Here is a 14,510-nt window from a genome sequence, read left to right on the forward strand (position 1 = left end):
TTTAGATCCATTCTTTACAGTATGAGGAAAGAATGAGGACAGGGAACTGGATGGATAAAAGACTGGAATTTGTGAAGCATGTTGATGCATAGGGGCTACACATAAGGGGCAGGAAAAAGAACAAAGAGCCAAGGAAGGGGTCTTTCAGAGGTGGCAGAATAGTCAGGAAAAGATAATGAGTACAGGGTGAGAAATAAAAGTAACAGTGGTTTGAACTATATTCTGTATTCTCTTCCTTTAACTCTAAGCTTTCAAGTGAATTCAAACTCATTTCTGTAGAAGTCAGTCTCGTGTAAATTTTGATAGCTTACAGACTCTATAAATTCAACATATCAAAATTGGATCCATCATCTCTACCTCTACAACATACATCAAATATTTTCACAGACTGTCTTATGAAATTCAGTCATTTAATCCAGAAGAGATGGGAGAACTTAAGAATTCCTAACCTCTCTTCTTCTATAGAACTACTCAGTCTAATCTTTGCTTATGCCATTATATTTATACCTCTAAAAGATGCTCCTTTTCTACATCTTTAGAGCCATTCTAGAGGCATTTATTTACACAGTGATCACTTCTCAACTGAACTACTGAAGCTGACAGTCGCTTCTTTTGTCTCTTCTGGTTCCTTAAGTTTGGGTGTAAAAGAAAGAGGAACAAGAGAGATTTGGTATCTTTGTTCAAAACTGAAATCATGGTCTTTACAACAAATGGGCATGTGGAATAGATCTAGAAATTTATTAAGACACGAGAGACTTCAGCATTTTGAATATCCATAGGAAGGATCTATGGAGAGATTGACTACACAGGAAATGGAATGGATAATTAAAAAGTCAAAGTTTCTAAGAAGATCAGAGATGGATAGACACTATATCAGAGGTGGGAGGATTGTAACTAGGAGGATGGATAGATTTTTGAGTTGGCTAGATGCAAAGAGAAGAGCAAGGTATAGGTATTGATGAGTTTGTGAGTCTATCATGGATACTGAGGAACTTGCATCTGATAGCCTCTCCTGTCTTTGTGGTGCTGTTGGGGAGGATCTTCTAAGAGAGGAGAGGATGAATTTACCATTTAGAAAATATTTAGAAAATGCAAAAAATTGCTTGCAATGAGTGAAGGAGCAAATTAATCAGAGGTTATTATAATGGACTTTCTCATTAAGCGCTCATTTGTGGTTAGTGGTCATAAATGTTAATGAAAACAGCCTGCCTTTGAGCATAACTTTCTATAGGAACATTGAACTGTATTTGTGCAGGCTTGAATTAAGGATGAGTTGTGCTTGTAGTACAGTAAGTCAGAATGATAGAGGATTTTATGGGACTTTCTTTATATTTAATCGAGGTTTATTTTTTCTGCTTTATTATAGGGTTGGAAGTATATCATAAATTTTTTCATCTCAAATTGACTTTGATGTGTGATAAAAACTGAGGAAAAACTAATTTACCACTAATAAATCATGTCAGCAATACATATTGAAAAGACCCAAGTTAAATGGGACTTTATGCCATCTTTACTATTCTAGATTACTCTGTAACTAGTGAACATTTCTGACCTGTGCGATCTATAATTAGTAAATTTGCTCTATCAGTATCACATGTCAGTCTCCCTTGAAAAATTTGTGCAGCTTTACAGTATAATGAGGTAATTCTTTTCCTTCCAAACCTTGTGGGTAGTCTGTCTTATTTGTTTTTCTGAATTAACTTTAGAAATAATTTGCTAAGTTCCCTCCCTACTCATATATATCTTCACTGAACTTTGCTTTCATTTGGGATTGTTCTTCTATATTCAACAGTTTTCTGGATGAGTAAGTGTTAATATTTTGACAGTTTTGTTTTCTATTAACCTAATTCCTGTGTCTTACTGTACATAAACCCAGGTGAAACTGTTTAGGATTTATCTCATGATATCACCCAGCAACTACTCCACTGCTCTAGTCTCTGAATTCCTTCTCATCTGCTTCCCTAACTACCAGAGTTGGCAGCACTGGCTGTCCCTGCCCCTCAGCCTCCTCTTCCTCCTGGCCATGGGGACCAGTCACCCTCTTGATCACCATCTGGCTGGAGGTCTCTCTGCACAAGCCCATGTGCCACCTGCTCAGCCCACTCTCCCTGTTGGACATTGTGCTCTGCCTGCCTGTCATCCTCAAGGTCCTGGCCATCTTCTGGTTTGATCTCAGGTCCATCAGCTTCTCAGCCTGCTTCCTCCAGATGTTCGTCATGAATTGCTTCCTCGCCATGGAGTCCTGCACATTCGTGGTCATGGCCTGTGACCGCTATGTGGCCATCTGCCACCCACTGCGATACCCATCCATCATCACTGACCAATTTGTGGCCAAGGCTAGCGTCTTCATTGTCACCCAAAATGCCATTCTCACTGCACCTATTCCTATTCTCACTGCTCGACTCCATTATTGTGGGAAAAATGTCATTGAGAACTGCATCTGTGCCAACTTGTCTGTGTCCAGGCTCTCCTATGACAATTTCACCCTTAACAGAATCTACCAATTTGTGGCTGGTTGGACTTTACTGGGGTCAGATTTCATCCTCATCTTCCTCTCTTACACCTTCATCCTAAGAGCTGTGCTTCGGTTCAAGGCTGAGGGGGCTGCCGTCAAAGCCCTGAGCACGTGCGGCTCCCACTTCGTATCCTGTTCTTCAGCACCATCCTCACCATCCTGCTGGTTGTTGTGTTGACAAATGTGGCCGGAAACAGGGTCCCCATGGACATCCTCATCTTGCTCAATGTCCTTCATCACCTCATACCTCCTGCCTTGAACCCTATTGCATATGGGGTTCAGACCAAAGAGATAAAACAAGAATTAAGAAATTGCTGTGGAGAGGGATGTGAATATGTAAAATAGATTTCTAATTCCTTTTCTTCCTTCTCCTCAGCAATCTTGTCTAGGCAGTGAATTGGACAAAATCTTCATGAGTATTTATTTTACACTCTGAAGCTCACTTCATAATTGACCCAGATTTCTTCCTTTATTCTCCTCGCCTGGTTTTGGTGAAGGTAGAGGAAAAAATTCATATTTCTTGAGTAACTGCTTTGAGTCTAGGCAACTTTATTTAAGTAAATTTAATCTTTCGCAACATTTCTGTAGGTGTTATTACTTCCATTTTACACAGTAGAAAAAAAGATGCTTTTCAACAGTGGAAAATGCCAAAGACCACATTCTCTGGGAAGTGGCGGAAAAGGAAATTCAGACTCCAGAGCCTGGGCTCCTTCTACAGAAATGCTCCTTCAAGTGCAATTGGAGCTTGATACCAGGCCTCTATCTACTTTGCTTGTGTTTTGTCCTTCTGGATATCTATTTCCCGCCTATACCTACTTCCTTGAGAACCAGCAGGTTCTCAGAGAAGGCAGAGTCCTGCCTGACAAAGCATCTGCAGGCCTACAGGAGAAGAGTGTTCAGGAGAAGAGTCTTAGAAATGAGGATAGGTTGAGAGAGAGGTGGGGAGAAAAGAAGCCATTTCTCAGAAAATGGGGAAACTGGGGCAGTGGTTTGGCCACTTCTCCTAAATGTTTAAGCTACACATCCAGTGAACTGAAAATCAGGTCTTATTTGATCTATTTACCCTAGCAAAGGGTCAGGTTTCTGGATAATAGTCTAGTCAGGAGAAGAGAAAAGAAATTGTACTGGTTATTTTCAGAGATTTAATGTAAAACAAATGGTTTAATGGATGATGGAAACTTGAAACTAAAACAGGGGATGCTGAAGTAATTGCAGAGGTAGCACCTGTGGGAAGAATCACACTTGGGAAGAATTTGGTCATTGGACTTCAGAAGGTTGGAGATGGGCCCATGGGACTGGGTCTCACAGTTCTGAAGAGGGTGCTGCCTTCAACTGGTACTGCTGTCCCTGGAGCTCAGAGGAGGTGCCTTCAGAGCTGGGACTAAGATCTCTGAGGGTGGGACTCTCTCCTGCTGCTGCTGGTACCTCAGAGGAAGTTCAGTGAGACTGATTGGATCCTGGGAGTTCCACACCCAGACCCAAATCCAACTCAAACCCAACACCCAACCAATCAACCAACAAATCCTGGAGACTAGAATCAACTCCACTGTCGGGTGAAGAGTCATTGCTCGGGGATACTGACAAGACAGGGACAGGAAGAAGCAAGTATCCCCTGCCCTGCTTTAGCCTTCCAGTCTTTTCCAGCTGTTCTCTGTGGGTGGAAACTAAAAGGGAGCCAGCTGACAAAGAAGAGTCCCAGAGTCCAAGTCCCAGCATCCCAAGCCGATCTGGATGGTAGGTCTGGGGCTGAGAGGCAAGAGTTAATGACTGTGCAGCTCCTGTCAGTTTTAAGTCTGAGGGCTTGTGACCGCATGAGGGACAACTGAGGCAGCACCCTGCAGTGCACACTGGCTCCCAGGGACTGGACACAGACTCGAGTCCTCCTGTGCGGGTATGCAAAGAGACATGGCATCATAACATAATGTCACAGGGGCAGCTTTTATAGCTATGGAAGGGTCTGCAGTTAGCTCCGAGCGGGAATACAGAATGACCACATCACACTGCAGGGATTCCCCACAGTCAGTGCAGCTCAGGACTGTGTGGGCTCCAGGGCAGACTCTTCCAAAGCCACACTCAGTAACAGCAGGAAAGGAAAATGACATCCATTTGCCTACAAGAGGGGGCTCTTACTACCCTCAGGCTTGGCTCTCATTTCCTCCAGCCAGAGCCACAGTTGTGACTCAGCATTTGTCATTTTCCACAAGATAATTCTCTCACAGGGCTCCCCTCCATCTCATGGCTGCTGGAAGAGTTTATCCACCACCACCTTCCTCCTGTCCGTCAGAGGACAGAAGGCCCAACTTCAACACTGAGGACCTAAAATGATACAAATAATCTCAACGTCCTTACATACTGATAACAATGATGGTAATGTAATGACAATGAAAACAAAAGCTCAAATGTTTTGAGCACTTGCAATATACAAGTATCTGTGCACGGTAACATTAATTTTCATAAAACCCTTGTGTGGATGATTACAAAAATTAGTTTTAAAAACATCTAACAGAAAGGATGCAGTCCATAGGAACAGGATACATACTGTCAGGTGATATTGCCCAGCACTTAGTCCACTCCGTTGGTCTCTCCAGGAGTGTTTTCTCCACTTCTGCTATGCTTCTCCCAGGTGCAAAACCAGAAGGGACTCAGAGAGGAATCCCTGTTTGTTGGTCATATTCAGATCTTAGTTCCTGCATTAGGCTTCTCTAGATCAGTGCGAACAGCCACCATAATTATGAGAAGTTTGACTCAAACTTGCCCAGGGATGATGAGTACATGGTTGTAGAAACTACAGCTTGTGTTAGGGATTTGTAAGGGATGTAGGGGCCAGCACACCTGTTGTCATCCCTCAGAGTGACGAGCACAGCTTCTGGCACATCAGGGGGCTCAGCAAACATCCCCTTGCTTATGATATTGAAGTGACTAAGAGTTAACCAGTCATGTCTACAATGCATCTTTTGTTCCAAGTAGTAGAGCCCTAAGTATCAGAACAGACATGACATGTACTTGAGGCTGGCTCTCCGCTTTGGTCCTTGGGAGACAAGTTAGGAGGATGACAGTTTCTCACAGAATTGTCAAGCGCAGTGCAGGTGGCTCAAGGAGCTGGACACAGTGGTTCTAAGACAGATTTGGGGTGAGTCCTCATACACCCCATGCGGTGTATGGGAGGTTGGAGGGACAGCATTACCCAAAGGGCCAGAGCTTGAAGGGCAAGCACACCTTTGCCATGAAGCTCCCACTGCAAAAAAAATGTCCTCTTAGTACAATCTTTGAACATGTCTTGAATGGATAGAATGAAGTAGCAGTACCTAAAGGCATTTTAAATTGACATTTGAAAAGTACAAACCTCCAGTTTTAAGAGATGAGTACTGGGGATGTAATGTACCACATGACGACTGTAGTTAATACTGCTGTATGGTATATCTGAAAGTTGCTAAGAGACTAGATCCTAAAAGTTCTTATCACATGGAAAAAAAATTCTTCTTTTATGTATATATACGAGATACTAGATATTAACTAAACTTGTGGTAATCATTTCACAATATATTTTTAAGTCAAGCCATTATGCCGTACACCCTAGACTTCTATCCTGCTGTATGTCAGTTATATCTCAGTAAGCTGGAAAAAAAATAAGATATTTTGTCAGTTTAAGTGAAACCTGTGGAGTCACTTTGCCAACACAGAATGACTGTGGTCCAATTGTACTGGAAGGGGGTGTATTAAAAATACGACAAGGGGGAAGGGAGAGGCCAGTCAATACTGGCCTGCAGTCAATACCAGCTACTCGCCTCACTCCCTGGTTTGCACGTTACATTTGCAAGAGGAACACAGAGCCTTTTGGAAAAGAGTATCTTTGAAGAATATCATTGAACACTGCTATTCAGGACGAGCACAGATTTAAATGAAGAGCCAGTAGCAAGAAAGATCACCAAATCTCCTGGAATTAAATCATCTGGAGGAAAAAGGGCGTTTATGCTGGTGACCAAGGCTCAAAACAAAGACCTAAATATTGTTGAAGGAACAAAACTGTATTTTCCACATATAATAAAGTGGAGTTTGGGAGCCTTGTAGTACATAGTCGTCCAGATATGCTCTTGTTCTTCAGATATATTCTAAGCCAATGGGTGTTAGCATGAGAGCTGTGACCTCAGAGGCCCCGTGTGGGACATCAAACTGTGCAGCCGGGGAGTCTATAAAGCCTGGAGTTATTGCCAAGAGTAAATGAATGCTTCATAGCCTGCAAGTCAACACTGCTCTCTTGTGGCTGCTCTCAGGAATAGCAATATTGGGGTGAATTCAGTTCTCAACCTCTGCTTGGTGTTTGAAAGCTGACTGACAACTCTGTGTTACGAAAACTCCTGGGATCTCCAACACTTAGGCAAGAGGTGGTGAGTGGCTTCAAGAAGATACTGTACTTCCTGCTCGTAAGGCATGTGGGAATTTAATGATTGATTAAAAAAAGAAAAGGATATAACAATTATACTCTGATTTTCTTTTCTTCAGTGACATCCAAAATCAGTATCAAATAAATGACATGAGTCTGGAATTCACAAGGGTAGAATGTATCTTGGTATTTAATAAGATGTTACATTAGCAGTATTGACTAAGGACTATACATAGTAATAACGTTTATTCATTTCTTCATCTCGTCAACCAAAAATTAGTTGAGTGCTTTATGTGTGGTTAACACATTAGTGATTAGTATAGACAGTTACCAAGACATAAACTACTTTTAGAGAAATTATGCTCAAAATAGCCCATGAACTATCATTATTCCCAATTTTGCAGATTAGGCAATTGAAAAAAAGGTAAAATACTAATAGTCATTCAGCTAACAGACCAGAATCAATAGAGAAATCAGATGTGTTTGCTAACTAAATCCATTTTTCCTATCATGTTGTCTAGGGATTGAGGTACATATTTAGACTTCACCTGGACAGCTTTGTAGTTCTCTGAAGTTTTTGCACTCCGGATTATAGATAGCAGAGGCAATACACATCAAAACCCGTCATATATTGAATTAGTCAATGCAAGAGTAAAGTTAGTTACTACAACAAAGATATCGCAGTAACTACACGCTACTAGTTTACTTCTCATCCAAACCCATTCCAGTGTATGGGGGCTTTGCTTCATGTCAACTCTTGGGGAACCAAGCTTCTTCCATATGTGGATCCTCCATGTATTAAGCCCTTAGGGATCCCCACAGATATTTCTGAATCTGGCTGATGTACAAGCATTTTTTTTTTCATTTAAAGATTTTATTTATTTGTCAGAGAGAGAGAGAGAGGGAGGGAGGGAGAAAGCACAAGCAAGGGGAATGGCAGGCAGAGGGAGAAGCAGGCTCCTCGCTGAGCAAGGAGCCTGATGTGGGACTCAGTCCCAAGACCCTGGGATCATGACCTGAGCCAAAGCCTTAACTGTCTGAGCCACCCAGGCACCCATTGTTCTGGATCTTGTAGGAGACTTTAGTGGCTCAATCTGAGAGAGATTTACATCACTTTTTCTATCGTTCCATTTGCCACAGTGCTCACATAGATCCAGTTGCCTACAGGTGAGGCTGGGTCACTGAATATTTATTTCTTAAGAGAAATGATACAAGAGAAACTCTTGCGTGTAAAAATGCTTACCCTCTTCCCAAGGGAGACCACCCAGGCTCTCGCAAAGTCCAAGATCTTGAGCAGTGAGTGTCTTCTCCATCAGGTCCTGATGTGATTCCTCGTGGACCATTTTTCTCCTCTCACCACATAGGTAATGGTGGAGCAGACACTGGTACCCGTCATTAAGATTCCCATTTGGAGGTGAGGCGTGGAATTTGTTCAGCAGGAGCTTTTCCATGGTAATGCTGGAATACTTTGGGGGACAGGCACTGCCACATTTTTACCCACTGAAGTGGTGGAAGTTCCCTGAACTGACACTGGTTATGTTCTCTGGGAGGAACTTGCCATTGTTTCTATGACCCCTTGTTCGGCCTTTGGGGGTGTGTGTCTTCTTCATTGTCCCCCATGGCATTATGTCATGCAGGCACTGGAACACGTGACTTCTTTTGCATTACTGCATTTGGAGCCTATTTCCAGCTCGTAAAATATTAAGATCAAAAATTGCTTTAATCCTTAATCAAAAACTTCCTTTAAAAGCCAAGCTTAGGTGTCTTTGTCAATAAACACCGTCAAAAACCAAACAGGTTTCTGAGCTATTTGTATCAGGGCAGTTCCATGCACTAGTAATCATATGCACATATGTTCTTAAGCATAATTTTAAAATTTTTCTTTTGTTTCTTTATTGTCTTTTCCAGTTCACCATGCCACTCCTTTCTAGGTAATGGTGTCAAAGGCCACTGGACTTGAGTAAGACAACTATACACATAATCTACTCTTCTCGGGGCTGGTTTCTGTGAGTCTGTGTTTTTCAAAGACAATCTAAAACTTTCTCTTAACCTTTGACCTCCCAAGCAGTAGGACAGTTTTTCAAGACCCCACATTTACAGACTTTCTCTATTTCTGCTTGAAGGCCAGCCAACTTTCTGCTAAGCTCATCTACTTATCATAACAACTTGTCAATGGAATCAACAATCACAAACACACACAATTATTTTCAACTGTAACCAACCATTTCCCCTAGATTTATTATTTAGTAGACATGTCAGCTTTCCTTGTTGTGTGATCTTTCTAAGATTTGTTGTCAATTTTCTCAGTGTCTGCAGCGTTAGTCAGGATAAGTTGCTGGCTGTTGAAACGAACAATTCCAATGTGTTAGGGGTTTAACACATACAACTTTATTTTTTGAGGATATCCATCCAATACATGTAGAAGAGGAGGTTCTCCTCCACGCTGTCTTTTAAAAAACCTAACTTCTTCCATTGTGTATTTCCATCATTTGTAGGGCCGCATGTCTTCAGTGGATTAAGTGCAACTGGCCAGAGTGGTGGGTAGAGAGAGTAGAGGACATCAAGTAGGCTGTGAAGATTTGCCTAGAAGAGGTATGTGCCATCTCCTTGGCCAGACTCAGTCTTATAGCCCCATCTAACTATAGGTGAGCCTGGAAAATGTAAATTTATCTGTGTGTCTAAGAGGAGGAAGAACTCAGTTTAGGGAACTTAGCCTTATCTCTGTCATTTATACACATTGATTGTCAGCTGAACTCCAAGCTGTGCAGTGGGAGGGGTGAGAAGTGGTAGGAGACCTCCGGAGATTTTGTGGCTCCCCTGGTCTCTCTGAGACAGTGAGCCCTACAGCCTGACCTGCTGCTTGTTTGCCTCTTTCGGAAACCTTATTAAGTAGATCATCAGGTTTTATTTTAGACTCATAAGAGAGAAGCAAAGGAGACTTTCTGAGTCCCTTCCATGTTTTCCAGTCATCCCCCCATCAGCGGTAAGGATGAAGAGAGGGACATTGGTACGCTGCATCTTAGTGGATGGGTACAGGGATCTGAATGCCCTCCCCTCCAGACCCAGTCTGTAGCCCAGGACTGTCCAAACACATTCCTAAAAGCTGCCTTAAGATTTGCTAGGATGACATCAGGAGTCTGACATGGGATTTAAATGAGCAGTGCATTCTCTGCTCAGTCCTTGCGTTTGTGCAGAGTTCTTGTGGTCTGTCAAGAGACGTTGCTCTTAGGACACAGCGGGTGGGGGACCTGATGAGTTAATATTCCAGGGAAGGACAGACCTTGTTGGATTTCCTCCACAAAGTCATTGAATTTATTGCCTTCACTTCGATGTTTATAATAGAATTAAGAACTGTGTCCTGTTTGAGAAAGAGGCTGTGAGTTTCCTTTGACCTACGCTTGCTCCTGAAAAAGTAAATATTGATTTGTCTATAAATGGAGCCAAAAGAGGTCTGTTTATGGGTCCATGTGCTGTGCTTCCTCAGAGCTGGGTGAGAGCATTTTCCTCAACTCACCCAGCGCCTGGGTGGCTCAGTTGTTAAGCGTCTGCCTTCAGCTCAGGTCATGATCCCGGAGTCCTGGGATCGAGCCCTCCATCGGGCTTCCTGCTCCGCGGAGAGCCTGCTTTTCCCTCTCCCACTCCCCCTGCTTGTGTTTCCTCTCTCGCTGTGTCTCTTTCTGTCAAATAAATAAATAAATAAAATCTTAAAAAAAAAAGATTTATTATTATTATTACTTGTGTTATCCTTGGTGTGACTTTATATAAAGTTTGGTCTCCCTCTGTAAGGTGGCAGAAACCATTTTTTAATGTGCATATCTCAAATATGTAGTGCTTTGTCAAAGTAGGGTAAAAACATTTGTTCAATGAAAAAGTAAAAGTAATTTTATCCTTGCAACAAATCTGTGTTGGAAAGTTTGTTATACCTATATTTCAGATGAGGGAATTGTGGTTCTGAGAGCTGATGAACTTTCTTCAAGGAAAAGCAATGAGAGAGTACTAGAACAAGGGTTCAAACATAAACCTCCAATTATCTCTTCCCAATATTCCTATGATCTGACAGTGAAGAGGGATTATTCATTTAGAAGAAACACAGGGATCAGGGTCTTTTGCCCAGAGTAAACTGTGTGCGCTAGCAACATTCTTTCACAGAATGATGGTTCACTCATGAAATAGTTTTCTTCATTTAGCATATCTATCAACTCTATTTGATGCTGACAAGGTCCTTGGCACTTCAGCCAGGACCTCCAGGTAGCAAGGCAGAGGTGGGGGCAGGAGAGTAGTTAGTGCATGCAGGGAACAAGATTATATTCTATCTACATTCCTGCCCTGATGTCTCCTCCAGCAGTTGTGGGTAAGAAAGTGTAAGACCTAGAACCAGACTCACACTTGCTCTCCTCTCTCCAAAATTCCGGTGTCCAAAGCCCAAAAGATCCTACATTTAGCTTGAGAATCCCTATCATAAGACACATCTGGGAAGGTCCACAGAAGTGGTGATTTTCGAAGTCCTTCTGTGCATCAATACAGAGTGGTGGCTGCACTTGTTCCCAAGGAAACAATGCCAGGTGTTGCTGTGTGGAAGGTGAAGATCGTTAGCAGTTGAACTTTCTGCAACCACACTTAGGTGACAGTTTAGACCAAGAACAGCCATGAAGGTAAAATCTCGGACATGAGACCACATGTGTGTAAACAGGGTCCCTCCCAGGGATTTGCTTGGGTCCAGACCACTGATGCTCCCACTGCAGGAGAGTGGTTCACAGGAAAAGTGCTCCCTGGCCCCCAGTTGCCCATGGTCCATGCTTCCCTGAGGTCTATGCTCCTTTGATGGCTGAGGTCTATGCTCCTATGTTCCTCTGTCACCTCCTCCACAGAGTTATAGGGCTCTCAACAAAGTCAGTTTTTCCCCACAGGTGCATCTGCATAAATTTTCCAGGAGAAGATTCTCATCACACAGTTTCCTTACCCTTCTTTTCCCAGGGTTTCTTTATTTAGACTTCCCAAGAGCCTTTGACCTCTCCTGCCCTTATTTTATTGACAGTCAAGCCTTTTACAGTATATTCTCTTGGAAATAGACCATTGGGCCTCAGGGACCTAGTGCTTACCAAGGGCACCAGCTCCTGTGAGCAATGGGGAGAGGGGCCGTTGTGGAGGCAGAGTTCATAAAATCAGCCTCCAAAGCCCTTGCAGCGGCCAGTTTAGTGTTTTCTCCAGCAGCCAGAAACAGTAGCAGTGCAGGTTTCTGAAGCTGGTGAGTCTCAAGCTGTACCAAGCAGGACGATTGTGAGGAAGGAGAGGAGGGGAGTCCAGGAGCTTAGTCTGTAAAGCAAAAGGAACTCTTTCAATAGGGCCTGGTGTCCATGCTGACCCTGCCAAAATGCTTAGATCTGGCATAAGGCTGAGTGGCAAGAACTGACCTAATGCTCTTATTTCATCAGAGATGAGGCTGAGTCATTTTGTGTCCATCCAGGGTATCCAAATTCCATAGACTCAAAGACCCCACTCATATCAAGGCTGGGAGACCAAGACCCTGTGCCTGGCTGGGCACAGAATCTTCCTTCTGCGCTAGTCTAAATTCCTCTCTGAGCCAAGGTGATCCGTCCGTTTTCTCATCTGGGCTTGGGTCTTCTGTTGTAATTTTGTTTATTCAAGGCTTGTCCGATCTTTCCAGACTGTCAATATATCATTGCCAGAGACCATATTTGTTCAATAGCACTTAGAACAAGTGTCACCCCTTTGTAAATGTCAGTCCGCCAGTACAAATGAATGGAACTGGATATTGAATATCAGAGCAATGCCCCTGATGGCCAACAAGTCCTCATTTCTCAGATTAGGAAGCCTCAGCTTCACTGAGGAGGATACAGAAAGAGAGGAGGAATGGTCCCAGCTCTTAAGGAATTTACTAAAAGAGAGATGAAAGTATATTACCACCTGGGAGAAAATATGAATGTTATAGGAGGTCTGTGTCAGTTAAAAGGTCCTTGGTGACATTTTGGATTCTGGTCTCTCTGCCTGCTCATCCTCTTACACTAAATCTTGTAGGTCTCCCCACGCCTCTGATACATCCTTCTCTCTGCCTGTGTGGCCTTCCTTCAGATCTTCATCACTTTTCCTTTAGACTCCTCAGGACTCTCCAGAAGCCTCCCTCCCTTCTGTGTGATTCCCTGTGTCCCATCTACAGTAGTACATCAATTCCCTGTCTCAAATCCTCTGTGCTTCCTTACAGTGTACATGGTCATGCCTACTCTCAGGTAGACCTCACATGGCCACGCCTTCACACCTTATCCATGTCTCCTGACACTTTGCTCTCCTGCCTTCTTCCCCCAAAGAACTTAGGATCTACCAGCCCCTAGCACCTTTTTACCAATCGTGCTGAACATCCACATAGATGTTTCTTCTCTTGCCATTGCCTACAAAGAGGGTCCTCCTCTCCCAGGTGAATGTGGCCTCATTTTTGTACCCTTCTCTGATGCTCTCAGCTCATAGTGTCTCTTGGCCTAACAGGACCTCAGGAAATCATAGCCCTTTTTTCTCCCCACAGCAACATCTGAAGTTAAATATCATTTATTGATTTCACAAATGAGGAACGTATGTATCATAGAGTTTAAATGGCTCTCAGGGTCCTTTTTTTAAATTTATTTTTATTTATTTTTTAATCTTTTATTGTTATGTTAATCACCATATATTACATCATTTGTTTTAGTGTAGTGTTCCATGATTAATTGTTTGTTCATAAAACCCAGTGCGCCATGCAGAATGTGCCCTCTTTAATACCCATCACCAGGCTAACCCATCCCCCTACGCTCCTCCCCTCTAGAACCCTCAGTTTGTTTTTCAGAGTCCATCATCTCTCCTGGTTCGTCTCCCCCTCTGACTTACTCCCCTTCATTCTTCCTCTCCTGCTATCTTCTTCTTTTTCTTTTTTCTTAAAATATGTTGCATTATTTGTTTCAGAAGTACAGATCTGTGATTCAACAGTCTTGCACAATTCACAGCGCTCACCATAGCACATACCCTCCCCAATGTCTGTCACCCAGCCACCCCATCCCTCCCACCCCCAACCACTCCAGTAACACTCAGTTTGTTTCCTGAGATTAAGAATTCCTCATATCAGGGCGCCTGGGTGGCTCAGTTCGTTAAGCGACTGCCTTCGGCTCAGGTCATGATCCTGGAGTCCTGGGATCGAGTCCCACATCGGGCTTCCTGCTCAGCAGGGAGTCAGCTTCTCCCTCTGACCTTCTTCCCTCTTGTGCTTTCTATCTCTCATTCTCTCTCTCTCTCTCAAATAAATAAATAAAATCTTTAAAAAAAAGATTTCCTCATATCAGTGAGGTCATATGATACACGTCTTTCTCTGATTGACTTATTTCACTAAGCATAACACCCTCCAGTTCCATCCACGTCATTGCAAATGGCAAGATCTCATTCCTTTTGATGGCTGCATAATATTCCATTGTGTATATATACCACTTCTTCTTTATCCATTCATCTGTCGATGGACATCTTGGCTCTTTCCACAGTTTGGCTATTGTGGACATTGCTGCTATAAACATTGGGGTGCACGTACCCCTTCGGGTCCCTACATTTGTATCTTTGGGGTAAATACCCAGTAGTGCAATT

General features: G+C 43.0%; 1 pseudogene; it reads left to right on the forward strand.

Annotated features, from left to right (window-relative positions):
- Window positions 1-1,900: 1,900 nt before the first annotated feature.
- Window positions 1,901-2,847, forward strand: LOC141370897 (olfactory receptor 56A1-like; annotated as a pseudogene).
- The last annotated feature ends 11,663 nt before the right edge of the window (window positions 2,848-14,510 follow it).

Source organism: Callorhinus ursinus, unplaced genomic scaffold, assembly GCF_003265705.2.
Source record: "Callorhinus ursinus isolate GAN/ISIS: 27379988/994484 unplaced genomic scaffold, GSC_fseal_2.0 scaffold49, whole genome shotgun sequence".
Classification (NCBI taxonomy): domain Eukaryota; kingdom Metazoa; phylum Chordata; class Mammalia; order Carnivora; family Otariidae; genus Callorhinus; species Callorhinus ursinus.